Source organism: Nycticebus coucang, chromosome 1 (genome assembly GCF_027406575.1).
Source record: "Nycticebus coucang isolate mNycCou1 chromosome 1, mNycCou1.pri, whole genome shotgun sequence".
Taxonomy (NCBI): Eukaryota; Metazoa; Chordata; class Mammalia; order Primates; family Lorisidae; genus Nycticebus; species Nycticebus coucang.
In genome coordinates this window covers 107,624,524-107,650,505 of record NC_069780.1, presented here as the reverse complement: position 1 = coordinate 107,650,505, position 25,982 = coordinate 107,624,524, and the positions used below count along the sequence as shown (strand labels likewise).

The 25,982-nt window shown below is 42.7% G+C and overlaps 1 protein-coding gene across 11 annotated transcripts in view; it reads left to right on the top strand.

Annotated features, from left to right (window-relative positions):
- PALLD (palladin, cytoskeletal associated protein) overlaps positions 1–25,982 on the top strand; it is a 283,256-nt gene that overhangs the window by 209,375 nt on the left and 47,899 nt on the right. Inside the window, exons 1-2 of one of the 11 annotated variants that reach the window (XM_053586020.1) lie at positions 11,324–11,400; positions 16,045–16,088. The exons of 7 other annotated variants lie outside the window; for them this stretch is intronic. The gene's annotated coding sequence lies outside the window, so the exon portion shown is untranslated. Of the gene's footprint in view, positions 1–11,316; positions 11,401–16,044; positions 16,089–25,982 lie in introns of those variants that run through there. 3 more of the 11 variants (XM_053586040.1, XM_053586026.1, XM_053586049.1) reach the window with 3 other exon arrangements.

The window sequence follows — 25,982 nt, the reverse complement described above, 5'->3', positions numbered from 1 at the left end:
CCATAGCATCCCCTTTACATATGAAACTTTTAGCTGAAGATGATGGGGGTTTCCAGGAACCCACAAAAAGGTCTTAAACCAGACATGTTTCAAACATGGTATAATTGTGTTCTTTGAGAATATTTTTAACAAATTACTTAAATATCCATTAGACAAAGCACCTAATTTAAATATACCTGCAGTTTCTGAAGATGTCAGTGGTGGCAAATTGTGTAGAGAAGTTGTGAGTGCCACACTCCAAACTCTCCAAAGTGGTAAATAACATTTGTTACTAATAAAATGGATTAGCATTGGTTTTAGTTTGACACTTTTTTGAAGTATGGGTGGAGGAGGACAGAGATATGGAAGAATTATTTCAGGATACATCTAAACATAATTAGAAACACCTTTCTTGTGCCACAAAACCAACACTGAGAATCTATTTCCATTAATGAAGAAATCAGTTTACTTGTGTCCACAGTTAGAAATAAATATCAGGCATCATCCTGGGTAGAAATGTTTTTGTTTTTTGTTTTTGAGACAGAGTCTCACTCTGTCACCCAGGCTAGAGTGTCATGGCATCATCATAGCTCACACCAACCTCAAACTCCTGGGCTGAAGCGATCCTCCTGTCTCAGCCTCCCTAGTAGCTGGGACTACAGGCACCCACAACAACGCCCAGCTAGTTTTTCTATTTTTAGTAGAGATGGGGTCTCACTCTTGCTCAGGATGGTCTTGAACTCCTGAGCTCAAGGGATCCACGTGCCTAGGCCTCCCAGAGTGCTGGGACTACAGGCGTGAGCCACTATTCCCCGCCCTGGGTAGGAATTTTTTAGATCCTCAGTAATGCTAAATTGTTGGCAGGTGAATGAATCCAGTCCTCTGTTCCCACACAAAGTACACAGACAGCCCACACTTGGGTTGGAAACAACTAGAACACTCCCTAGCAGGCAGAAGAGTTTGGTGGTGAGCTGAGTGGACGACAGCAAAGGAGAATTCCAAGGCACTCAAAGACAGACCTTGCATTGGGTGATCTTGGAATGCAGTGCATCTGGTTCTAAAAATACTCCCTTCCTTGAATTTAAATATAAAACTCTGTTTAATAAGCCGTCTTGATCACTCTTCAGAAAAATGTCAGGCTTATGAGAAACATTCATAAAGATTTCTAATGACCATGCTCCATCCTAGTAATGCTTCCTAAATTGATCCATTTTTTTAAAAAAGCAATTTAGCAATAGATGTTAAGAGGTATAAAACGAGTATTTGACCCCAAGATCATACTTTTCAGTATTTTCCCTGAGGAAGTAATTCAAAAGAAGAAAATCTATAAAAGCCTGAAAATGTTCAATGTAGTTTTTTTTTACAATTTCAAAAAAACAAAAAACCTAGGAGCTAAAACCAGAACTTTTCCTTATCTCAACAATAGAATATTTTGCAGCAATCAAAAGTAGTAATGATTAAGACTTTGAAGAAAAAGGCCTGCTGTGGTGACCCACACCTGTAATCCCAGCACTCTGGGAGGCTGGGAGGCTCAGGCGGGAGGATCACCTGAGCTCAGGAGTTGGGAGACCAGCCTGAAGAGCAAGACCCCATTTCTACTAAAAATAGAAAAACTAGCTGGACATTGTGACAGGTGCCTATAGTCCCAACTACTCAGGATATTGAGGCCGGAGGATCACTTGAGCCCAGGAGTTTGAGGTTGCTGTGAGCTATGACGCTACTGTACTCTATCCAGGGTGACGGAGTGAGACTGTGTCTCAAAACAGAAAAAAAAGATGTTGAAGGAAAAAAATCACTTACAGCAGATGACATAATAGTTAACTTATAAAATTATATGCTATTTGTAGACTAGAAAAGAACATGGAGAAAGTAACAGTGCTAATGTATTATGTATGTGGGTTGTTTTGTCATCTTGATTATTTGCATGTTTTATAATAAATACCTTTCTTTAAAAAATGATTAAAAAGCTAATAGGCAAGAGGCAGTTTCCAGAATCAGAAGGAACTGAGAAAGGGTAGCAGTGAGTGAGGGACAAACGGGGGTTAATGCTAATCCCTACAATCATATATAGATAGGTGGTTAGACAGAATGAACAAGATTTGATGGCACAGCAAGATAACTATAATTGGACAGAAATTAGAGTATACTTTAAAATATTAAAAGTGAATTAGGAATGTTCCAAATACAAATGTTGAATGCCTAATTGAATACCCTTGTTACCCCTATTTGGTTAATTCAAATGTACACTATGAAGATATACAGCTATTATGTACCCATAATAATTTTTTAAAAATTAAAAAAAGAAAAAACTGAGGCTTCAGAGTTTATCTTTATAGCAAATATAAGTCACAGAGTTCTGTTTGGGCAGTTAATAATTTTTTAACAGACTTTACCATTTATAGAACTGCTTTGTTTACTGACTTGATATGTCAATGATTTAAAAATAGCAAAACTAGCTGTAGTTCTTTAGAGAGAAAAACAGGAACAAAAAAAATGTAACTGCACAGGCTCTGGGACCATTTCCCTGGGTCCCTCCATGACGTTCTGGACAAGGTGAAGTGACCAGAGAGCGGCAGGGGCCGCTTCGACTTACAGAGGAAGAACTCGGAGCCCCCGGAAACCAGCCTGGGCCTGGAGATCTCAGACTCTCAGAGAGGACATTCAACCTACTGACAGTAATTAAAAAGACTTCTGAGGGCTTAGAAAACACTTTGCATAAATTGGCTTGATTGTCTTATTCCATTTACAGGGGAAAATTAATTGAGAGTTAGAACAATGTACAAATTATTTACATACCCAGGTGTCAAAAAGTAGCGGAGAAGGAAAGAAATTTATCTTTATAGAATTTCCTGTGGTAGTTTATGGTAACTATTTAATAATTATAGAATGTTAGCTGTAATTGCATCTAACCCCTTGTTAGTATGCAGATTGGAATATTGAGACCCAGCACTTGAAGCTAATTGTGTGGGTCGGACAGCCTGTTAATGGCAAGATCACCTGCTTTGTTGAAAATAGTGTTTAAATACCTGGTGGATGTTTTCTCCCAAGGGTCTGCCTGTAGCCCTTCCTATCATGTGCTGCTGCAATCACCGTGAACTAACCCGTGTGTCTGCTGCTCCTGTTTTGACAGACCCTAAGTGTCCGAAGGAGCTTTAGACTCTATTCTATGTTCTTGACCTAGGCAGGGTGATACTTTAACCATCTGCTTCATCTAGCTACCTATTGAGAATATAAACTGTCTGATGGCTGTGGCTATGTTTCTGGATAATAACAGTAGACTCTGCTGAGCTTATTGGTACCGGGTGTGTGTTCCTTGCTAAATGCCTCCTAGCATCTCATATAATCCTTGCAGCAATCTGCCAGACATGCAGTGTGTGGCTCTCACTTTTCCAGGGGAAGAAACCGGCACACAGAGGTTACATAACTTGCCCAAAGTACACACACACACACACACACATATACACACACGGATAGGAAGTATAAAGAGAAGTTTTAGTAACTTTCTCATCTCTTGGGGTTGTGTTGACCTACGCTCAGTGCAGTAATGCTCAGCATCTCTCTGAAGAGTGGCTACAGATATCCTGCACCAGGTCAGGGTGGGCTACACTAGCGCTGTCCCAGAACCAACCAGCTGGAGAGAATTTTGGAGATCAGGCGTCCAACCTCTCCCTGAATAAAGAAGGAAACACTGAGATTAGTGGACTTTCGCCTCAAAACCTCACTTGCAAGAGGACTCAGGGCCTAATGAGATCTTTTGTTACGCTGAAAGTCTGAAGAGGTGTGTGATCATAAAGAACCTTAGGCTTAGGGAGTGTTTGACCAAACAGCTTTTTTTTTTTTTTTCTTTTTCTTTTTTTTTTTTTGTAGAGACAGAGTCTCACTGTACCGCCCTCGGGTAGAGTGCTGTGGCATCACACGGCTCACAGCAACCTCTAACTCTTGGGCTTACGCGATTCTCTTGCCTCAGCCTCCCGAGTAGCTGGAACTACAGGCGCCCGCCACAACGCCCGGCTATTTTATTTTTGTTGCAGTTTGGCCGGGGCTGGGTTTGAACCCGCCACCCTCGGCATATGGGGCCGGCGCCCTACTCACTGAGCCACAGGCGCCGCCCCCAAACAGAGCTTTTGTTTAGTTTTGGATTTTTATTTTATTTTAGTTTATTGTAGCAAAAGTACTTTCTTTTCAGTACAAACAAGTTGAAAAGGAAATCTTAATAACTGAGAAGTAGAGCATTTTGCAGACAAGGTCAAATGATACCAGATGAGGGAAGGAACTTGGAGCAAAGTGGGGTGAGTGGGTGACCTGGGAGCATCAGGAGCCAGGTGCTAGCTTGGAGACATCTTTGCCCTGGCTGAAGCCTTCAACCTGATGCCAACTCATTCTTCAGATTCAATGTCCAACTTCTCAGTGCTTCAGGGATTTTTGTCAGGCCTTTTAAGGGTATGGAAATGAATTAACTATTGTGTTCACCTACGCTCTAGCAATATGCTTTCAGTGGGCAGTTTTATTTTCCCAGATGTGCAGATTGTTCACAAGGGAGCTATGAGTAATCAACTCGTAAAAGAAATGTCCAGATGAATGAACAACTGCAAAGCACCTGTTGTTAACAGCTGATTTTTGTCTCTTCGCTTAGATTATAAAGAGCTTGAGAACATGAGATTGTGTTTTCTGCTTTTGAAAACCTGTGACACCTACTGATCTGTGTTCACATGGAAGACAATTGTGAATGGAGAATAGGTTGTGTGACTTGTCTCTATCTAATGAAAGGGGCAGGTCAAGGGCTCAGATGGATGCCAGCCTTCTGAGATCAGGACTGCAAGTGACTTTCCTGGGCCTCAGGCACTTTTGCCTTTGTAGGTTGCTTTCTCCATGAAAAAGAAGAGACAGATTTATATTTTACAGTTGTGTTATTTAAAGTTGAATAAAATCTAGGGTGGATTTTTTTTTTTTTTTTTTTTTTTGTAGAGACAGAGTTTCACTTTATGGCCCTCGGTAGAGTGCCGTGGCGTCACACGGCTTACGGCAACCTCTAACTCTTGGGCTTACGCGATTCTCTTGTCAAGCCTCCCGAGCAGCTGGGACTACAGGCGCCCGCCACAACGCCCGGCTATTTTTTTTTTTTTTTTTTGTTGCAGTTTGGCCGGGGCTGGGTTTGAACCCACCACCCTCGGCATATGGGGCCGGCGCCCTACTCACTGAGCCACAGGCGCCGCCTAGGGTGGATTTTTTGTTACACAATCACTATTATCATATTCATACTTATTGTATTCATCTATATTCCTTTTTTTCCTTCTGAATTTACTAAAAATAAGTTTCTTCTGTGGGTTGCCAAAAGTACTGTTGGCCAAGATTATGGACCTAATCATAGTCTTTATGATTATGAAGTGCCTTTCTCCATAATCTAAGGCACAAGCCTTCTGCGCCTAAGATTATGGACACTTCATAAAACCCCAACTGGCCTCATCTATTTTCACCCTGGTTATAAGAAATGTAAACATTGCTAGTACCCTTTAACTTCTCTTATTTTTCCCCAATGTTATCTCTTTAACACCAAATGGTCTAGAAAATCCAGTGTGTCCCCAACCACCACACTCTGCTCAGGCTGTGCATGTCTGGCCTTTTGTTCATAATATGATGATCATGAGGTGGGTATCTGAATCCAACATTGATTCCTCTGTGATGCTAATGACTGTGCCTGTGTTCTGTAAAATGGAGTCAGTTTAAGAGGATAAGTTTTGTCAGGCCAGTTTATTCATTGCTAGGACACAGGTTTTGTTTAGCGTCTGACATTGGGCAAACAAGGGAACAATGACACCAAAGTTACATCAAGCTCCTACTTGTACCACCCACAAAGGAAGATGGAATTATACTGTTACCATCTATAAGCTATAAGCTAATGAACCAAGTGCAACAATGGGCCAAAACATGCATATACCTGTTGCCAATAAATTAATTGCTAATGAGACCTTTTGCAAAAATAGAGGTAATAATGTGAAGAGGGCTTGGCTTTTAAAGAGGCCAGACTCTGTTTCTGGGAGCAGCAATAATATCCAATCTGGGTGTTTCCTGTGTGAACACGAGGTTCCTTGTTAAGATGTCATCAGAATCAGCTGAGGAAGTTATGCATCATCTCACCAGTAACTATGTGAATTGTTATTGGGATTGATACTAATGTGTGTATATATATTAATATTGTAATTATAAATATGATTTAAAATGATGTAAGTGTAACTCTAATAATGATTATGCCATATTGTCTGTCATCAACCACTGTATTGATAAAATATGGCTTAAGGTTTTTCTCATGTAGGATAAAGTTAAACTAACCAATCAACTGATGATAATATTTACCATTTATTCAGGGGACTCAACACAAAAAGGGAAATTCCTCCTTTTGATGCTGCCTCTTCAGTAATCCACATGGAATCTGTGGATGATTCTGTCAAAGGTGGTGTAACCCATCTGATTTGGAAAAGGGGATTGAGTGATGAGTCAGGTTCTTCTGTGGATCAAGCAGGACATGCCTGGAAGCTGCCTTAACTTAACCTGGCTTAGCCGTTTGAAGGTGCAAGATTGTGTACCTTTCAGAGCAAGTGGGCACTGTCGTGTTCTGTGTGACACAATGTTTTATGTCTGCTGGACTCCAGTTATATCTATGCAAGTACAAACTGTTCCGTTTCTTTTTTCTTCATCCTTTCCCCTTTTCTTAATAAAATGTTATGTACAAATCAAAGAGGCATAAAAGTTATCTTGGCCCAAGGGATACATTAATGTGTTTTATGCTGAAAGTATGAATTGTCCTTGGAGGTTTGCCCTTTCCCTCCTTCCCTAATCGTCTGTATTCATGATCAAATAATGTGGGGGTGATTAGCCTATTTAGAAGACCCACACATTAATTTTTAAAAGTTTCTCACTTTTGAGTTGGGTGCAGTGGCTCATGCCTGTCATTCCAGCACTCTCAGAGGCCAAAGTGGCTGGATCTGTTGAGCTCAGGAGTTTGAGACCAGCCGGAGCAAGAGTGAGACCCCGTCTTTACATAAAAAAAACAAAACAAAACCAGCCAGGCATTGTGACGGGCACCTGTAGTCCCGGCTACTCAGGAGGGTCGCTTGAGCCCAGGAGTTTGAGGTTGCTGTGAGCTATAATGACATCATAGCACTCTATAGAGACAACAAAATGAGATTCTGTCTCAAAAAAAAACCAAACCAAAAAAAAACCCCTCACTTTTGTTAAAATAATTTGTGACTGCTGATAGGGAAACAAATGTGTTTCATGTAAAATATTACACTTAATTATAAAGTCTAAATTCAAAGCAGTCCAAGATTTTTAAAAGGTGCCTATTTTTAAAATGAATGGAATAAAAGCTGATCTTAAGCATTCTACTCTAAGAAACATTTTCCCCAAAATAACATTAGTGGGAACCAACATCAGGTAAAATCTCTATGTAGAATGTATACATAAATGTAATTTTATAATATATAATTTTAATGTAAAATTTAATATGTAATTATTCTACTGTTAGTGCCCTGGTCTTCTTTGTTCTGGCTCAGTATAGTTGAGAGCCCTTGCAAAGATAATTTCCGCACTAGAGGAAATGGACCATTCAGCCAAGATTTTGTGTCTTTTAAAAATACAGCAAGACTAAGTCAACAAATGTTTAAAAATAATATCAAAACACCCAAAGCAAATGAAAATAGATCTTGACACTGAATTGCTATCAGAACACCCGTTATATATGCCATCAGGCACTCTGAGAAAATATATACCAAAAGCCTATTTATAGAAAATAGGCCATACCTGTAGCCACGAATCTGTTAAGAAAATCTCAAATTTTGGTAATTTTCATTAAAGTATTACTTTAAGCAAAATGCTTGAAGAAAATATCAACACTTTTTTGCTGCTACATTTAAGTAAAAGAAATGAAAATTTGGATTTTGGTGTTACTTCTTAACTTAGAAGAGCATGAATAAGCAATGTAGATTTGTGGTAGTAGATTTCTAATGGACATTTGGTGAGAAGACATTTATTTACTTGGTTTGCTAATATTATTTACTTTATAAAACATTATCTGTGCTGAGCTCTTTCGAGATAGATGGTTAGATGGATAGAGGGAGACAGATCTGTGGTTTTGCTTTACTACCAACATCTTCCTTGTTTAGTGAATACTGTTGATTTTTTTTTTTTTTTTTTTTTGTAGAGGCAGAGTCTCACTATACTGCCCTTGGGTAGAGTGCCGTGGCGTCACATGGCTCACAGCAACCTCTAACTCTTGGGCTTACGCGATTCTCTTGCCTCAGCCTCCCAAGCAGCTGGGACTACAGGCGCCCGCCACAACGCCCAGCTATTTTTTGTTGCAGTTTGGCCGGGGCTGGGTTTGAACCCGCCACCCTCGGCATATGGGGCCGGTGCCCTACTCACTGAGCCACAGGCGCCACCCAATACTGTTGATTTTCAATTGTCTTTTGATGTTTTAGTTTTTAACCACCTATACTGTACTATTTCATTTGTGAGGAGAACAGGAAAAGGAGAATAAAGGAATGATAAGAAGAATTTATTTCACTCATTCCCCTTTCCTCCCCAAGCACTTGGAAAATTGAGCAAAGTGCTTCATCTCAAAATAAATTTGCATGTTTGAAGCCATGGATCTCTGGACCAAGGCATTCTGAAGGTGGGAAGAGGGAAGCCCCAAAGCAAATCCTCTGCCAGACCTGGCCACAAGGCCCCTGGGAAGCAAAAGTTCATTGTTCATTTGTTCTCTACCCCTTTCATCTTTTTTTTTTTTTTTAAGAGTTTGTAACAATACTATACAGAGGGTACTATTGTTACCAACCCCATTCTATAGAGGGAGAAACTGAAGCATTATAGAAATTTAGCTGTGTTTCAAGGGTATACAGCTAATAGGCAACAGAATCAGGGTCCTGAAGCAGCCATGTGTATTCAGGGTTGGTGCTTTTTTTTTTTTTTTTTTAATTTATTAAAACAAATGACAAATTTTATTACGAGTTAATTTTTATTTCTAAGCACAAGGAAAATGAAATGTATTTTCCATGCAAAATATTATATACATTAAATAACATACAGTGGTAACAATGCAGTGTAGGTTTCCTGGGAAGCAGACTCTGTGATAGAAATTTACAAGCAGGAAGTGTATTTATTGGGCAGTGTCTACCCCTTTCATCTTACCTGTAAACCATAGACCTGTAGGTTTTAGCTAAGGAAGAATGAAGAAACAACAATCTAAAGACAAGGTTGTTGATCAGAATCTTCAGTGTGCAGGGGAGGATGGAGTATTCTTAGAACTTGGCAGGAATTCTCATCAGCTTTTTAAATTAGTAGTTTTAGCAATTCTGGGACTTGTCCAAGGAGCTGGCTGAGATGTATCCACACCTCCCACACTTTGTGCATAAAAACTTTAAAGTTTAAAACATTCAGGTTTTTGCCTCAGTGCCTTAAATCCTCCTGGACTTTAGCTCTGAAGTGAAGTATGAATGCTGCTTTCAGGGGCCTGTAGGTGGGCTGAGATGGATCAAATGCAGCCTCCTTTTGCTGCCTCTGGAAAGCAGAGGAAGTGGGGTGTTTTCTCACACCTGCCCTCTCCCTGCCTGTTTCATTCCCCACTCCTTCACATGACAGGTGACACCAGCAGGCTGGTAACTGAAGCTTATGCTGAGAATGGACTCCTAATTCATAAAATCACAAAATTTAAAAACTGTAATTTAAAACTTCCTCAGATTAATTCCATTATTGTGGGAAATCCACAGCTAATGGCACAGAGCCTAAGCCCTAACTGTCATCATGGCTCTTTCTTCAAGGTCACACTGCAGCCAAATGATGTCATTGCTACCCTAGCCACTTGACATGGGAATGAACAAACTAAAAATTCAAAGGAAGGCAAAGTGAAGCAGTGAAAGAATATTAGAATATAAACACTACTAGAAAATCAGAATAGAAAAAGAGGTTTTCACATTGAAAACATTCTCCCCGACCCCCAGGCCAATGAGATGTTGGCCTGTTACTCTCTCAAAAATTAGATGTTGTTGCTTTGCACTATTCCTAGGAAGATGACTACATAGTATATTGTTAGGTTTAAAAAAATGGTTACAAAATTGTATGTAAACAATGATCTAAGCTGTTTTAAATGTGTTTAAATATACATACAAAAGTCGGAAAGAGTATACTCTAGGCAGTTAATGTTTATCTCTGGGAGTAGAATTACAGGGAGCCATTCACTTACGGTTTATTGTTAGAATATTCCACAGACATCATTATTCATTTAAAAATCAAAGGTATTTCTATATGCATGAGAAAGACATAAAGAGACCCAGAAACGCTATTGTTAGATACCGGTAATGAAGGTAGGATAAACTCACAGTACTAAAGCATTTAAACAAGTGGTCTACGGGCTGTTCAAATCTAGTTGGTATTAGTTGGTACTTGGTGAATAATTTACAGAAATGGCCTCGTACAACAATAGGTTCAGCAAATGTTAGGTATTGTTCATGCATGCATGCATACAGAATTCATTTTATTGAGAAATTATTGTGTGCAAAAGATTTGGTCCCAATAGTCAAGGAGAAACAGGTCAGCTCCTATGGGGTCATACACAGAGGTAAGGTGTCCTGAGCTGAGTTTGTGAAAGGAAAAGTTGGTGATCTGGATTTAGAGCTAAATCCACAATTTGTCACAAATTTTAGGTAGGTAATTAATTCTGGAGTTAATGAGTCCATTTCCTCCTCTAAAACACCTCTGACCTTAGAAGATCAAAACAAGTGACTCAGGGCTTCCAGGAGTTTATGACAGGAGAGGATTTGGGGATGGGTGAGTGGGGGACAGTCCCTCACCCTAACCCTAAGGGGTCCTAAGCTAACTTACTGATACACAGAACAGAGTAAAGTAATCAATGAAATCTAGTAATTATCCTTTTTCTCCTTATGAAGCAAACATACCCCATGAAAATGTGCGCTTTTCTTTTTAAATGCTGCACACACTTTGCTCAATATCTGCACCCCTCTCTTTCCCCTCCCCCACCCGCAGTTTTACGCCTCGTGGCTGCTTCCTTTCCCACTACATTCATTTATTGGGGTCTGTAAAGGAAAAGCAATGAAAAAAATCATCTCTCTTGGCCTAGGAAAAAAGTTAAATTCTTTCTCTTTATCAATTCTTCCGGAAAGTTCCGGGAAGCCCGGAGAAGGGTCCCGAGACCCGCGCGATGCAGAGGGCAGGGCCAGGCTGGGAGGGGCAGTGCGGCTCGCCTCCCCTGCCCCGCCCCTCCTGCCAAGGACTCTTATTCTGAAGCAGCGCCCGCCCACTCCCGCCCCACTCCCCCACCCCCGGCAGGCGCCGTATATAATGCGCGCCCCGCACGCGCCGCCGGACTCCGGGAGCGGCGGGCGTGAGACTAAGGTGGGCGTGAGATCTCAGGTAGGTTTGGACGGCGGCTGGGCAGAGAAGTTCTCAAGTTACAGGAGTGAGGGTGGGGGAAGCTGTGGTTGGGATCAGCGCGGAGCACGGAGTCGGCTGCCCCCAAACGCCATCCCAACCCGCAAACCTATGGAAGTTATGAGCACCGATGGAAGTTATTCCGCCCCTTGGATGGGCGCGGCTGCGGGAGGCGCTTGGCGGGTGGACCGGCGAGCCCCCCGTCTTCCCTCTCCGCTCTTTCGCCCAAGCGGGGAGGGTCGGAGGCTGGGAAGGGGGGGCCGAGGCTGGGCCACAGGGTGGGGGCGGGGAGGGCGATGACCTCATCCCCGGAGGGGGAGGGGAGGGTCCGCCCGGCCCTCGGGCTTCACGCGAGCGGCACTTTCCGGGAGAGTTGGGGGCGGGGTGGGCTGCGGGGCTCCCCGGCCGGCGTGGTGCCGGGTGCCCGCAGGTGACGCGGGCTCAGCCTCCCGTCCGCGGGCCTGGGAGGCCTTGGAGGGTGCGGACGCATTGGCTTGGTTGGCGTGCGGGTGGCCGTGCGCAGTCCCGTGGGGTCCTGTGGTGACCCTGTGCGAACCCTGTAGGGTCTCTGTGCTGTGCCTGTGCGATCCCTGTGGGGTCCTGTGCTGTTCCTGTGTGGTCTTTGTGGCCCAGACCCTGAGAGGGGCTGGGACTGGGGCTTCGTCTTGCACTGGGCTATGCGTGGTGACCTGCCTGGGGCTGCACCCGCTCAGTTCCCTCAGGGGAAGCTTGGTTGGGTGAAGCTCCAGAGCTTGATGACCATGACTGGTTGTGCATCCCCGAGGTACCACAGAAGAAAGGGAGGAGGCGGCGGTGCAGAGACTGGTGATTACTCTGGGACACTCCAGGGCTGCTGTGGCTTTAGTAACTGCTGGGATCTTGGTCTGGTGGCCTCTGGAGGTCATGTACAGAGACAGCATCTTGTTTGGCTTCTGGGGTTCTTTGTCCCCTCAAGACGTGACGGACTTTGATTTAGGCATGAGAGATTTGAACGAATTTGTTTTTTCCCATCTGTTTATACTGATTAACATAGGACAGCAGTCCCTGGCCATTTTGGCACCAAGGACGAGTTTTGTGAAAGACAGTTTTCCATAGATGGGAGTAGGGGAGGAGGAGAGGCGGCTGTAAATGCACACAGAGCTCCTCTTCCTTGCCCTCCCTCCACACACGAATACGGGTTCAGGAGAAAGTGTAGAGGTGTGACCTCACTGCTCCTCTGTGCCTTATAGTAAATGCAAGAGAAACAGGCAGTTTAGTATGTCCTTGAACAATAATCCTACATGGTAGACAAGAGCTGGACAGTCAACATCTCTTTCCTGAGCTTTAATTTTTACTAATCCTTCTACTTGTCTTTAGAGCAAGGAATAGGGTAGGGAGCATGGTGCTCGAATAAATTTTGTGAAGAAACGGGGTATGTACAGGTAGTTGCCGTCATCCTCACCATCTCTTGGGCTGTGTGACAACTCCATGGGCTGAGGAGTGTGGGTAGGTGGCAGGAAATAATTTAGCTTTATTTGGGAGGAAATAAATGAATTGAAATCCACGAATCATAAAATTCTGATAGTGGTATGGTACAGTTGCTCACCTGCTTTTTTTTTTTTTATTTTTTTGAGACGGAGTCTCACTGTGTTGCTGGCCTGCTTTAAATGATGTAATGACAGTGTGCCCAGACAGTTCCAGGTCAGAGGACAGTGAGTGGTTCAGTCCACCCAGGATAGCCATACTATTTACAGCAGTCTTGCTGTTGCTTCAGTATATCCTTATGGGCTCTAGATACAGTTTTTTGTTAATTTTTTAAACTTTTAAAGATGCAGGCCCAGCCTCAGCACCTGTAGCTCAGCGGCTAGGGTGCCAGCCACATACACTGCAGCTGGCGGATTTGAATCCAGCCCAGGCCTGCCAAGCAACAAGGACAACTACAACAAAAAAATAGCTGGGCATTGTGGTGGGCACCTGTAGTCCCAGCTACTCAGGAAGCTGAGGCAAGAGAATCACTTAAGCCCAGGAGTGGGAAGTTTGCTGTGACCTGTGACGCCACGGCACTCTACTGAGGGTGACAAAAGGAGACTCTGTCTCAAAAAAAAAAAAAAAGATACAGGTCCGGTGCAGTGGCTCACACCTGTAATCCCAACACTTGGGATTGCCTGAGCTCACAGGTTTGAGACCAGCCTGAGCCAGAGTGAAGACCTTGGATGAAGGGAGGGGTGGGGAAAGGAAGATCAGAGAGAAGGGAAGGAGGGAGGGGGGTGGGGCCTTGGTGTGTGCCACCCCTTTTGGGGGCAAGATGCGATTGTAAGAAGGACTTTACCTAACAAATGCAATCAGTGTAACCTGGTTTCTTGTACCCTCAATGAATCCCCAACAATTAAAAAAAAAAAAAAAAGCCGGGTGTTGTGGCAGGCGCCTTTAGTCCCACCTAGTTAGGAGGCTATGGCAAGAGAGTCACTTAAGCCCAGGAGTTGGAGGTTGCTGTTAGCTGTGACGCCACAGCACTCCACCAAAGATGACAAAATGGAACAGTCTCAAAAAAATAATAATAAAATAAACTTTTAAAGATACAGAATAAAATTGAATGTCACCACATTGCATTGTGGTTGATCTTCAGAATGTTACTGTATTATCTTCTTAACTCTAAAACTAGTGTTTTGTAAACTTTCCTCATGAGCTGTATTATGTGTACTACTTTTGAGGGTAGTTGCTTTTTTCCAAAATATTATTTTCCTCAGGTTACAGTAAATCTTTGACTCTGCTATGAATCAAATAATTAGTACTGCAATATAAAGCATTTCTTGGACATCATCAAGGCATCCACTGCTCAAAGTGCTAAAGTCATTATTTCAAGAGGAAAATATTAATTATTAATTATGCAAACAATTGTTGGTATTTCCCCTTTCCAGATTTCTTTTATTGGTAACTACAAAAATATGTATTAGACATTGTCTTTTCTGTATACTTCCATTTAATTTCATGTCAAAATGTGCTGTACTTTTTCAGCATTTATTTTGAAAGATCCTGATAAACATTGAGCAATTAAAATTCACTATACTTCAAAGATTGCCTACTATTTAATATCTGACAGAACATCCGTCTTTCTCAAGTAAATGAGAGAAGTAGACATTAAATGTATACCTCCCAAAAATAATCACATGTTAAAAGAGCACTAAACTTCGGAAGTGCTCCTGAAACCCTGTCTCAGGAAAAAAACTAGGAAGGTGCTCATTTTATACACAATAGCCTATCAGTAATATTCTTGTGAGCTACAGTAGAAGAAATGGAACTTGATCACGTTTTACTGAAAGGTGCAGAGAAAGCAAGTATTTTTTCCAAGACCCTACAGAGCTAAAACTGACTTTTGTCCCCCAGGATTTTAGCGCTCGTGACCCCCTCAAGTTCACACTAATTCAAGGGATTTTTTTTTTTTTTTTTTTTTGAGGCAGAGTTTGCTTTGTTGCCCTCAGTAGGGTGCTGTGGCATTATTATAGCTCACAGCAATCTCAAACTCTGGGCTCTAGTGTTTCTTGCCCCAGTCTTTCTATTTTTAGTAAAGATGGGATCTCACTGTTGCTTAGGCTGGTTTCAAAGTCCTGAGCTCAAGCAATCCACCTGCTTCAGCCTCCCAGAGTGCTAGGATTACAGGCATGAGCTGCTGCCAAGGATATTTTTTCTTAAACAGGGAAGCTCCGTACCAGATTTTATCAGAGAATAAAGAATGAGAGCTGGTAGATGAGAAAGATTTCATTCAGAGAGTTTTAATGACTAGAAAGCAGTGCCCCATTCTTCAAGAAGAGTGCAGAGCTGAAGTGGAAGCAGGAAAGCACAGGGTGTCAGGAAGGAGGTGCCTTCCTGAAACTAGTGGCCTGTATGGTTTCTGCCCAACCCAGCTACTTAAGACTCAGACTTCTAAAGCTTAGCTGCCTTATTGGTTCTGTGCTGTAGGGTTAGCCATTATTGATAAGGTAAGCCATTCCAGTTAGGTGAGCCTCTGTTTCTTTTGTATTTTGGGTAATAACTGTGTAAGGAAGCAGACTGAAATGTGTAAGGTTAGCTAATGTCAGTTCCTAATGTCCCTCTGTTCACACCTTGGATCAGCTACAAAGCTCTGCCACCACTATGGTAAGCTAAGATGGTGATTTCCAGTTTGGCACCAACTGTAAAGGCTAATTTGATGGAAAAGATTTCCTCCTGAGGGAGAAGCTTTCATTTGCAGACAAGGTCTGTCAGCCAGAAGAATATAATAACCATTTTCTGGTTTCTGTTGGCAGACACTTTGCTTTTGGGGGTTTTGTGGGGTGGGGGCATACAGAAGTGTTAAAATAGATTCATTAGAAGATGCACAAAACCAACTAAATGGAATAGATCAGGGGTGTTCAACCTTTTTTTCTCTGTTGCACATAAGAAGAGTAAGAGTTGCCTTGGGCCACACATTAAATACACGAAAACTAATGAAAGCTGATGAGCAAAGAAAAAGGCCCATGTATACTTTTAGTGATACTCAGCACCACAGATAAGAAAACAAAGTTCTCACAAAGTCAGCATGCAGCCCACAGGCCACAGGTTGGATACCTGTGGAGAGAGAACTAACCTTTGTTAAGCAGCTGTCACTAACTGGGCCCTTTATTCTCACAGTACTCCTGGAGGTGAGCCTGCCATATTTCCTGTATCCAGTGAAGGTAAGATTCTTAAGGTTGATGTTAATATTCATGACATTTACGATGCCTTCCCCGCTTAGAAGCAGGCAGGGCCTGGCTTTGCCACTCATCCGTCCCATCCCAGAGCTTTAGGAAGCTGAGGCCAGGAGTTTGAGAAGAAGGCAGCCCTTAGCCCTGGGATGGGTCATATTGCTGGCAATTCCAAACACACTTTTTTATTGAAACTGTCATACTTAGTGATTAGGTTCCCAGGACAGTAGAAATAATAGCTGTAGTACCAAGCCACCATATATAACACCAACCGCTCCAACCTGAGTTTTTCAGGGTTTAAAGTCCCAGCAACAATGGCAAAAGGGATCTCGTCTTCTCTTGTCCTATTTAAGCCTTGGAGGGAAAATACAGTGTGCAGAGATACATTTCCTTTCACGGAGACCTCACCTGGACCTGCAGAGCTGTGGGGAGGGGTACCTTGGCTGGGCTGGCTTTGTGGCAACAGGAAAGAGAAGAGGGGCGAGAGGGCAGAGGTACCGTTTGGTGTCCTCACCCAGGGGAGCTGTTTTGGATGCTTGTTGGTATGAGTTCCCTGTTGACTGAGATTTACTTACTAAACATAATTTTTTTTAAATATAATTTTTACTATGAAACCTTGACTTTAACCCTACTTAGTTGTGTATTTGGTATTTAAAGTAAGGGTGAGGTTTAAATGGAATCCTCAAGTCTACTAAGTTTCTCAAACCAGTACTAATTTGGGGCTGGAGAGACTCAAGAATAGCTGGGATGCAAATGTACAGATTATAAGGTTCTAATTAATCCTAGAATAGGTACCACTCGTTGACTTGCAATCAGAAAATGTTTTAACACACTTTATGTCACTTAGTCTTCACCACAATCCCATAAGGTAATTTAGCACCGCCATCTTAAAAATGATCAAAATAAAATTTTTGAAAGGGTAAATAATTCACTCTGAGTCACACAGATCAGAAATGGCAGTTCTGAGCCAGGCATTTTGGGATACCAAGGTGGCTGGATTGCTTGATGGCAGGAACATAAAAGGTTAGGCTAGACAACATAGCAAGATTCCATCTCTTAAAAAAAAACAAACACAAAGGCATAGTGGTGGGCACCTGTAGTCCCAGCTACTCAGGAGACAGGCAAGAGGATCACTTGAACCTGGAGGTTGGAGGCTTCAGTGAGCTGTGCATTCCAGTCTGGATGACAAAGCAAAACTCTGTCTCAGAAAAAAGAAAAAGTGATAGGACTGGGACCTCATTAATTCAACTCAACAGATACTGTTGAACAAGTCCTATGCCCCTGAAGTTCTGTTAGACTCTGGGAATAAAGCAGTGAACTAAATGGGCAAAGACACAAAAATCTTTGTTCTCATGGGGCTTCTATACCAGTAATAGGAGATAAACCATAAATAAAATAAACCAAATGTCTAGTGCTTCAGATGGATTTATGTGCTTTGGGGGAAAATAAAGCTAGGGAAGAGGACAAGGAATGTACAGTTTAGTGGGACTGAGGGTACAGCTGGAGAGTGGCTGGACATTGGCAGGTGGTTCTGGTACCTATGGTCTTGTTTGTCACAGCAAACCATTTTATTTTGTAACTCCAAATGTTTGAGTCCATGCCATTCTCATTAGTCACTGCAGACACTCCAGCTGGTGACTGGGGAAGTGTCCAGGGAAACTGATGAAGGGCTTGATCTTTTCTGTGCCCAGGTCAGGAGAGATGGGGACAGGAACTGGGGGATAGCTCAGGGAAGGCTGGATCTGGGGCAGGAGCAGAGGGCGAGAGGTTCTCTTGTGTACCAGAGAAGGGGAAGTTTGGGCAGGGCTGGGAAGGAATGGTGGTTTGAGGGGAGAGATAGGAAACCTGGGGAAAGGGAGCCTAAATTTAGGTGTGAACTGTGCCATCGGGATCTACCCAGGTCAAATTCTGACTCTCAACATCCACAGCATGCTGGGCTCAGAATTCAGTAACCCAGTTCATTTCCTTAAGAATGAGGCTAGTTTATGGTTACTGCTTTCATCTGTCCCTTACTCTGAGTCCACACGTGGCTAGTGCTTATTGAGTGCCTGCTGCAGCAAATCCACATCCTTGTCTAGAAATTTCATTTAGAATTTTCTCTTTTCATTGGCACATTGCTCTCTCCCTTCTCTGAGATACACAGACACTTACGGTCAAAAGACAGCACTTGCATACCAGTTTATTCTGCTAATTATTTCTTTGACTTATTCCTGTCTCCCTAATGGATTAAGTTTTAGATTATGAAAGAATTCTTTTTTTTTTTTCTTTTTGAGACAGAGTCTCAAGGTGCACTGGATAGAGTGCTGTGATGCCATCAGAGTACACAGCAACCTCAAATTTCTGCAGTCAAGAGATCCTCCTGCCTCAGCCTCCCAAGTAGCTGGAACCTCACAGGCACCTGCAACCATGCCTGGTTAGTTTTTCTATTTTTAGTAGAGACAGGGTCTCACTCTTGGCTCAGGCTGGTCTCGAACTCCTAAGCTCCTGGGATTCTCCTGCCTCAGCCTCCTAGAGTGCTGGAATTATAGGCATTGAATCACCTCACCTGGCAAGAATTTTTAATTGTATGTCCTTTTGTAATGCTCTCTGAGGACTACCTAAATCAGACCTCATTCCTACTCAATTGTGCTTTTGTTGAGGGCAGCAAAGTGGCACGCTGTGGGGGGCACACACACTATAGGCCCTTAGCTAGAATGACAGGGAACCTGGTAAGGGACAAGGAACTGAATGAAGTAGCTGGAGTCCAAGGGCAGTTAGAAGGTACAAGTGGCTGCACTTGGTGTTGGGGTTATGTGAGGACTAAGGGTGACTCTTAAGGATCTGCTAAGCAGCAGGTGGATGGGCTGCCACTCCCAGAGAAGGAGAAGGAATGGAGTGGCTCTGAGGGAGCCAAGTTTAGTTTTGGAATCCCAAATGGAGTGATATCCAGGAAGCAGTTAGATATCTCAGGCTGACGGTCTGGGAGGAGATATGAGAGGGAGACAGTGATTTGGGTTTTTGTTCCAATCAAAAGCATAAAGTGAGAAAATTGGGCTGTCAGTATCTGAAGGCTGAGTAAAGACAGCCTGTCGCTTGAGTCAGCTGTGCTGCAGTCTGCAGAATCTGCCTGGCGACAGGATATTGTAGGGCAGTGTATCCCAGTAAAACCACAATGAGCTGATTCAAAACTGGAGTTGGAGAAATGTTTGGTTTTTCTTGGTAAAGCCTCACTTACTTGTCTTTATAACTATAAATGGATGCATTAGTATAGAAGGGGACATGGGGATTTTTCAAGAAATCTGTTTTTGGCCCTTTAAGAGGAGACAAAATGGACCCAAAAGTGTGCTACACATACCAGCCTGTCATGTAACAGGGGATGTTTGAGCACACACTGTCCACACCAGGGGCTACAAATCTGTCCAGGCAAGTGATTGCAAGAAACCCGCAGAAGGAGACAACAAGTAGGACCTCCCCTCTCCAGGGCTTTTATTTGCAAGGGAGAGAGTGGTCCATAAGAATTTGCAAATCTTTTTGAAGGGAAAAAACAATTACCTATGATGAGACAGCAACTTTCCAAGTCCAGGATGACTCCTTGGCCCTTCCTCACACACAACTAGCAGGAGTTTTCAGTTTGCAAACATAAGGAAATCACTGTTTAATACTGGTTCGTCTCAGCCGGGCGAGGTGGCTCACACCTGTAATCCTAGCACTCTGGGAGATCAAGGCGGGTGGATTGCCTGAGTTGGGTTCAAGATCAGCCTGAGCCAGAGCGAGACCCTGTCTCTAAAAATAGCTAGGCGTTGTGACAGGCGCCTGTTAGTCCCAGCCAGTTGGGAGGCTAAGACAAGAAAATTGCTTAAACCCAGGAGTTTGAGGTTGCTGTGAAACTATGATGCTACAGCACTCTACCCAGGGTGACAAAGTGAGACTTTGTTTCAAAAAAAAAAAAAAAGGGTTCGTCTTTTGCTTTTCCAGATCTGTCCAATAAAGTGGTGGGTGCTCAGTGACACCACCAGATGTGTAATACTGCCAGACATTCACTGGGGTCAGCTTCTTTGGCTCAGGATACAAATGAGTGATGTAGCCTGACAACTCACTTGGAAAACTTTTTTGAAATTATTTTATACTTAGAGGTTTTTTTTTTGTTTGTTTGTTTTTTTGTAGAGTCTCACTTTATCGCCCTCAGTAGAGTGCTGTGATGTCACAGCTCACAGCAACCTCCAGCTCTTGGGTTTAGGCGATTCTCTTGCCTCAGCCTCCCGAGTAGCTGGGACTACAAGTGCCCGCCACAATGCCCAGCTATTTTTTGGTTGCAGTTTGGCCAGGGCTGGGTTTGAACCTGCCACCCTCGGTGTATGGGGCCGGTGCCCTTCCCACTGAGTCACAGACACCGCCCTACACTTAGAGGTTTTTTAAAGCTTGCGTTTTGACCCATCACAAACATATCAGGGTTGAGGTGTGTGCAGTGCAATGATGGTGAGGGGAGAGTTCCCATTTGTTTAAAACACCAGAACATTTGCTGCTTCCCCGTAGGGGAGTGGAGTAGGTAGAGGATCTCACTTTCACACTTTAGATTCTTAAAAATTAAAGTTTATAAAGGCTAAGATTCCCCAGGTACACTTTTTATAGGACTTGGACTTCCTCACTCCGACTGTGGTTTTTCTTTTGAGCACATGAAGCATCTTCTGTGATAGGGGGCAACACTGCCACTGGAAAATGGTGCTGAAGACTGCTGTAGAATGTTTTGATCTGGGAAAGTCAGGTTGGGAGCACTGATTACAAGTTCAGGAGGTACTTTTTTTTGCTGAGGGGGGTTAATTAAATCATAGCCGTGTACATTAATGCAATTGTGGGGTACGATGTGCTGGTTTTATATACAATTTGAAATATTTTCATCAAACTGGTTAACATAGCCTTCACGGCATTTTCTTAGTTATTATGTTAAGACATTTATATTCTACATTTAGTAAATTTCACATGTACCCTTGTAAGATGGACTGTAGGTGTGGTCCCACCAATTACCCTCCCTCCACCCATCCTCCCCACTCCTCTTCCTACCCTATCCCTTTCCCCATATTCTTGCTATAATTGGGTTATAGCTTGAATAGTAGGGCTGAGTACACTGGATACTTTTTCTTCCATTCTTGAGATATTTTGCTAAGAAGAATATATTTCAGCTCCACCCACGTAAACATGAAAGAGGTGAAGTCTCCATCTTTAAGGCTGCATAATATTCCGTGGTGCAGGAAGGAACTTTTTAAAGTGTAAATGTTACTTCCTACATAAAAACCTGAACGTTTTACTTGGGAAAGTCACCTGAATGGCAGAGTGTGGTGGCTCCTAAGGAAACCCCACGGTTGCATGTTCTGCACCTTGGCCACCTGCCCCTGGCTGGCAGCTGAGTGGAACATGAAGTGGTGGAGTTGAGTGAACACTCATGTGGGTGGCTGTCACCATGCTCACACTGTCTGGCTGCTCACCCTGAAGTCTGTTCTTTTTGTGTCACTGTAATTTCTGTAGCTCCTTGGCAAGCTCCATGTGGCTTCTACAAGTCTGCTTAGGGCTCAATTTTCCTGTGTGTTTATTTTATGGCCCTGTCATTTTGAGTTTGTTGCTTGCCAAGCCAAATACAGATCTGAAAATGAAAAGAAAGGACATGCACCTTGAAGTCTCATATGTTTGCTTGTAGTTGTTTGATTTTTACCATCGTATCCCACTTAAATCTATGATTGGGATATATTTCAGAGTTATACTGATATCGAATGGTCACATCCTGTGTCGGGTTATGATGCTTTAAACAAATAATAATTATGTAGCATTTGCATAATGCAACAATGTAATATAGCTACATTGTTACATTCAGTCATTTGAAGAATTAGCAAAGAATAAGACCCAATATCTTGAAACAAATTCTGGTTGCGCAGTAGTCTCTGCTGTGAGTCTTGGGCGTAATTTCTCTCCTTATGTATGGCTTTCTCCTGACTCGGAGGTAGTGTGTGCTCATCATTCATTCACTGTGCATTTAGGTCTGGTTTCAGATTCAGTGTCCTTTCTGCCACATTCATTAAAATTTTTTTAAAAATTCACTTTTATTGGCTGTAGGCATCCAACTAAAATTACCAATGAGGAGAATATTTATGACATTCTTCCTCTCTCTGTGATTAAAGTTAAAGTGTTCTGAAACCACAGGATCTGACTAAACACATTGGTCATCTTCTGGCAAGGCTAACACACACCTGGTGCTTTCTTTGGCTACCTGGAAACCTGCCTGTTGGGGTAGCTGTCCTGAGTCGATGATGTAGTCAGGCATACAGCTGTGTTAGTAACTTGTAGGCCTCTTGCTTTGTGCTTCCTCCTTTCATTTTTAGAAACTCTTAGAGGAAATGGCTATATCTTGAGTCTGTCCTCTATGGCTCTTTCCAGACAGCCTACCCTTGCCTTTGGGTCTGTTTGCTTCTCTTGAAATAAAGAGGCAGCATTAGGCCCTCTGGGCTTTGCGGTCTCCGCTTTTGGAAGAGGGCTTGGAAGGCATTTTGTTTGGTCCTGTCGCCATCCACAGCCTCTTCTCACTCTCATGGAGTGTTTGCTTCCACTTAAGAAGTTGATGGCCAGCGCGGTGCATGTTGCTCAGTGACTAGGGCACTGGCCCCTTATACCGAGGGTAGCAGGTTCAAACCCGGCCCCAGCCAAAGTGCATCAAAAAACAGCCGGGTGATGTGGTGGGCGCCTGTGGTCCCAGCTACTCGGAAGGCTGAGGCAAGAGAATCACCTAAGCCCAGGAGTTGTAGGTTGCTGTGAGCTGTGACCCTATGGCACTCTACCGAGGGCAACAAAGTGAGACTCTGTCTGTAAAAAAAAAAGAAGTTGATGGCCTTATGGACTATGATTCCCTAGTGTTGCAGAGGTAAAAAGGTAAATTTTAGATATAAGTGCCACATTCTAATTCAGATTGCAAGCCTGTACACAATCAGTAAAATTAAATGAGAAGTAAAAGCTGCTCCAAAGTTCCAAGTGCCTATTACCCAAAAAGTGATGATAGAGGTGGCTCAACAAATGTGTAGTTGGGTACCTGTTCTGGTGTACAGCCCCTGGGGAAATACATGGTACCACCCAACATAACTGGCTTTTGAGCATGATTAGTAGGGTGTTGCCAAAAAAGAGTTCTAAATGCAGTAAGGTTTACCAGTACTGGGCCATGGAACTTAAATAAAAGACTTCCCTACAAACCTTTGGAATTTTTTATGCTCATTCACAGTTCAGGAGATAATACTCTTGGAATATACTGTAATTTGGGGAACCTGAGATGATTAATGAATCAATGACCTCCAGACTAGCCCATAAAATCATAGGCTCCCCTCTGGTCTGGAGTTTATCTTATCTATTATGTTTAGCTCAAGTTAGAAGTTTAAAAAGAGTATTTTAAATTTACATTTGATTTTCAGTGATAGACCTTGGGATAAGCATGTATAACAAGAACTTAACGTGTTGTAAGAGTTCTTTTGACACAGCACTGCAGTCATGGTTCTAGCCCCTTCCTCCAGAGGCCCATGTTGCAAGTGAGACGTCCTCCCTCTGTGTTCACAGGGATGTTAGGGGGAAAATAGTCTCCACATTATCTTGTGTCTTTGATGTGTACATTAGTAAATTCTTTGGCTATTTTAGAAGGCAAGGAGGCTTATCACATGAATCGCCTTCCATATTAGGCATTTTGGAGATAAGGTAATCACATGAGGTATTCGGAAAAACGGAGATAGTTGAATGCAGAGGCTTCCATGGGGCAAGCAGAGTGAAGAATTCAGTCAAATGATGTCACCCAAGGGTAGCAAGCCTCTTCCCAAATATCTGGCAGCAGCTCCCCCATACCAAGCTGCCCAAAATACTTCCTGGCCTGGAAACAGTGTTGTGGAAGTGAACTTCTCTGCCAAATTATCAACCTGCCAAAGCAAGGGGCACCTCTCCTACCCATGGGTACCTCAAGGGTAATTGCAACTTTGAACCACACCTGTCAGGAATCAGTAATGCTTGGATTTAAGCAGACTAGACACAGAGGACGCAGGGGTCCTTCCCTCCCTTCCCTGGAGCTGTGTAGTGTCTGTCCACTGTGAACTACTAACTATCCAGGAGGAGAGGGATGGGTCTGCCTGTGCAAATCAAAGAGTTTGCTGTTTGTTTTTGTTTGGTTTTGGCACAATCCCCTTTAGGAAACAACAACTAGACCACCTTTAAAAAATTAAAAACCATGATTGTTGAATGTGCCCAGAAATAAAGGCTCACCTGATTGACTTTACTCAAGTACAAGTGAATTGCTTTATTCGTTTATTCAGTGAATATTTAATGATACTATTAACTTATGGTGTGTTTTTATATACATTTCACATAGATTCTCAGCAGCCCCGTGAGATTGTTTATCCTTCATTACACATGTGTACATGTTACTACAGAAGGAAAGGGGGAAAACCAGCCTTGAGAAGTTCAAGAATTTGTTCAGAGTGCTTGTTAGCACAAAGTTCTCATTCAGCTTTTCTTGCTTTTAGTCTCAGCCTCTCCTCAAAAACTGTATGCCTAGACTAGTCTAATTTTATCTAAGATTTATTAGAATATATGAGGTGGAAAAAAGTTGTGCAACAGGAAATTGGGCTGTAACATCCCACAGCACAGCTTTCCTCACAGCTTCCTAATGAATGAAGGATGAATTCCAAGTATTACAAAGTCACTATTTAGGACATAGTTGAAAGTCTTTCCAAATGCTTAAAAAACTAGCAAACAAATTCAGTGTGATTCATTTGTTCAGCAAACATCCAGTGTGATCTGTGCTCAATATCCCCTGCATGAGTAGACGTTCAACAGGGTAGGGAAGTGGGAGCCCAGAGGCAGAATAGATGAATTTATTGGTTCCATGGGTGAAAAACATACAGAGTCCTCAGAGGAGGGAGTGACCACCTCCCTGGTAGAGAATTTCAGTGGAAGGCAGCCGGGCTACTCCTCCAAAGGCACAGAGGTGACAGCAGGCTAGCCTGAGGGCACCAGGTGGAGGAGGTGAAGGAAGCTTTTCCAGCTGTGGAATGCCTTGCTGGCCATATTCAAAGTACTGCAGAAAACATGAAAAAAACTATGTTTTCTGTGAAGGGGATATAGTTACAGATAGATTAAAATATTTCCCACCCCTATTATTAGAGAGATCTTTCTAGATGCTTTGACAAGGAATTTGGGATCCACTTACCACATTGTACTGACACCTTCTTTTTCTGAAACATCGCTTCATTTAGATCACCGGGACCCCCTCCCCCCCAGCGTCCACAGGTTCCATGTCCACGGGTTCCTCATTCTTGATTCAGTTAACTGCAGATTTTAAAATACTAGAAAGAAAAAACAATACAACAATAAAAACTAATGCAAATTTTAAAATACAGCACAACTGTTTATGCAGCCTCTGTACTGTATCAGGTATTATTATTGTAAGTAATTTAGAGATAATTTAAAGTACACAGCCTAGAGTGCATGGCTTCTACACAGCACTACCCCATGTGATGTGAGGGACTTCAGCATCCTGGGGTTTTGATACCCATCTGGAACCTGGCAGTCTATGCAGATACTATGAGAAAACTATGCCTATCATTAGGAGTTCAAAAGACTTCAAAACCAGAAAAATCTGTATAGAAAGTACAATTCATACAGAAAACTGGGCGAGTTAAGAATGGGAAAGTGTTGGCCATGGTTTTAAGGAACAAGGTCCTGTATACTTTCCAGGGGCTTAGAAGTAGTTTAAGTAGTTTGCCAATCATTATACCCTCGATTTATTTCACAAGCCCCCTTTATAGTTGTCACTGAAAGTCTCTCAGAGGTAGCACAGATTTTAAGTTTGTGTGGTCTAATCAAAGCAGCCGCTGCCTCCTACACTTTGAGATG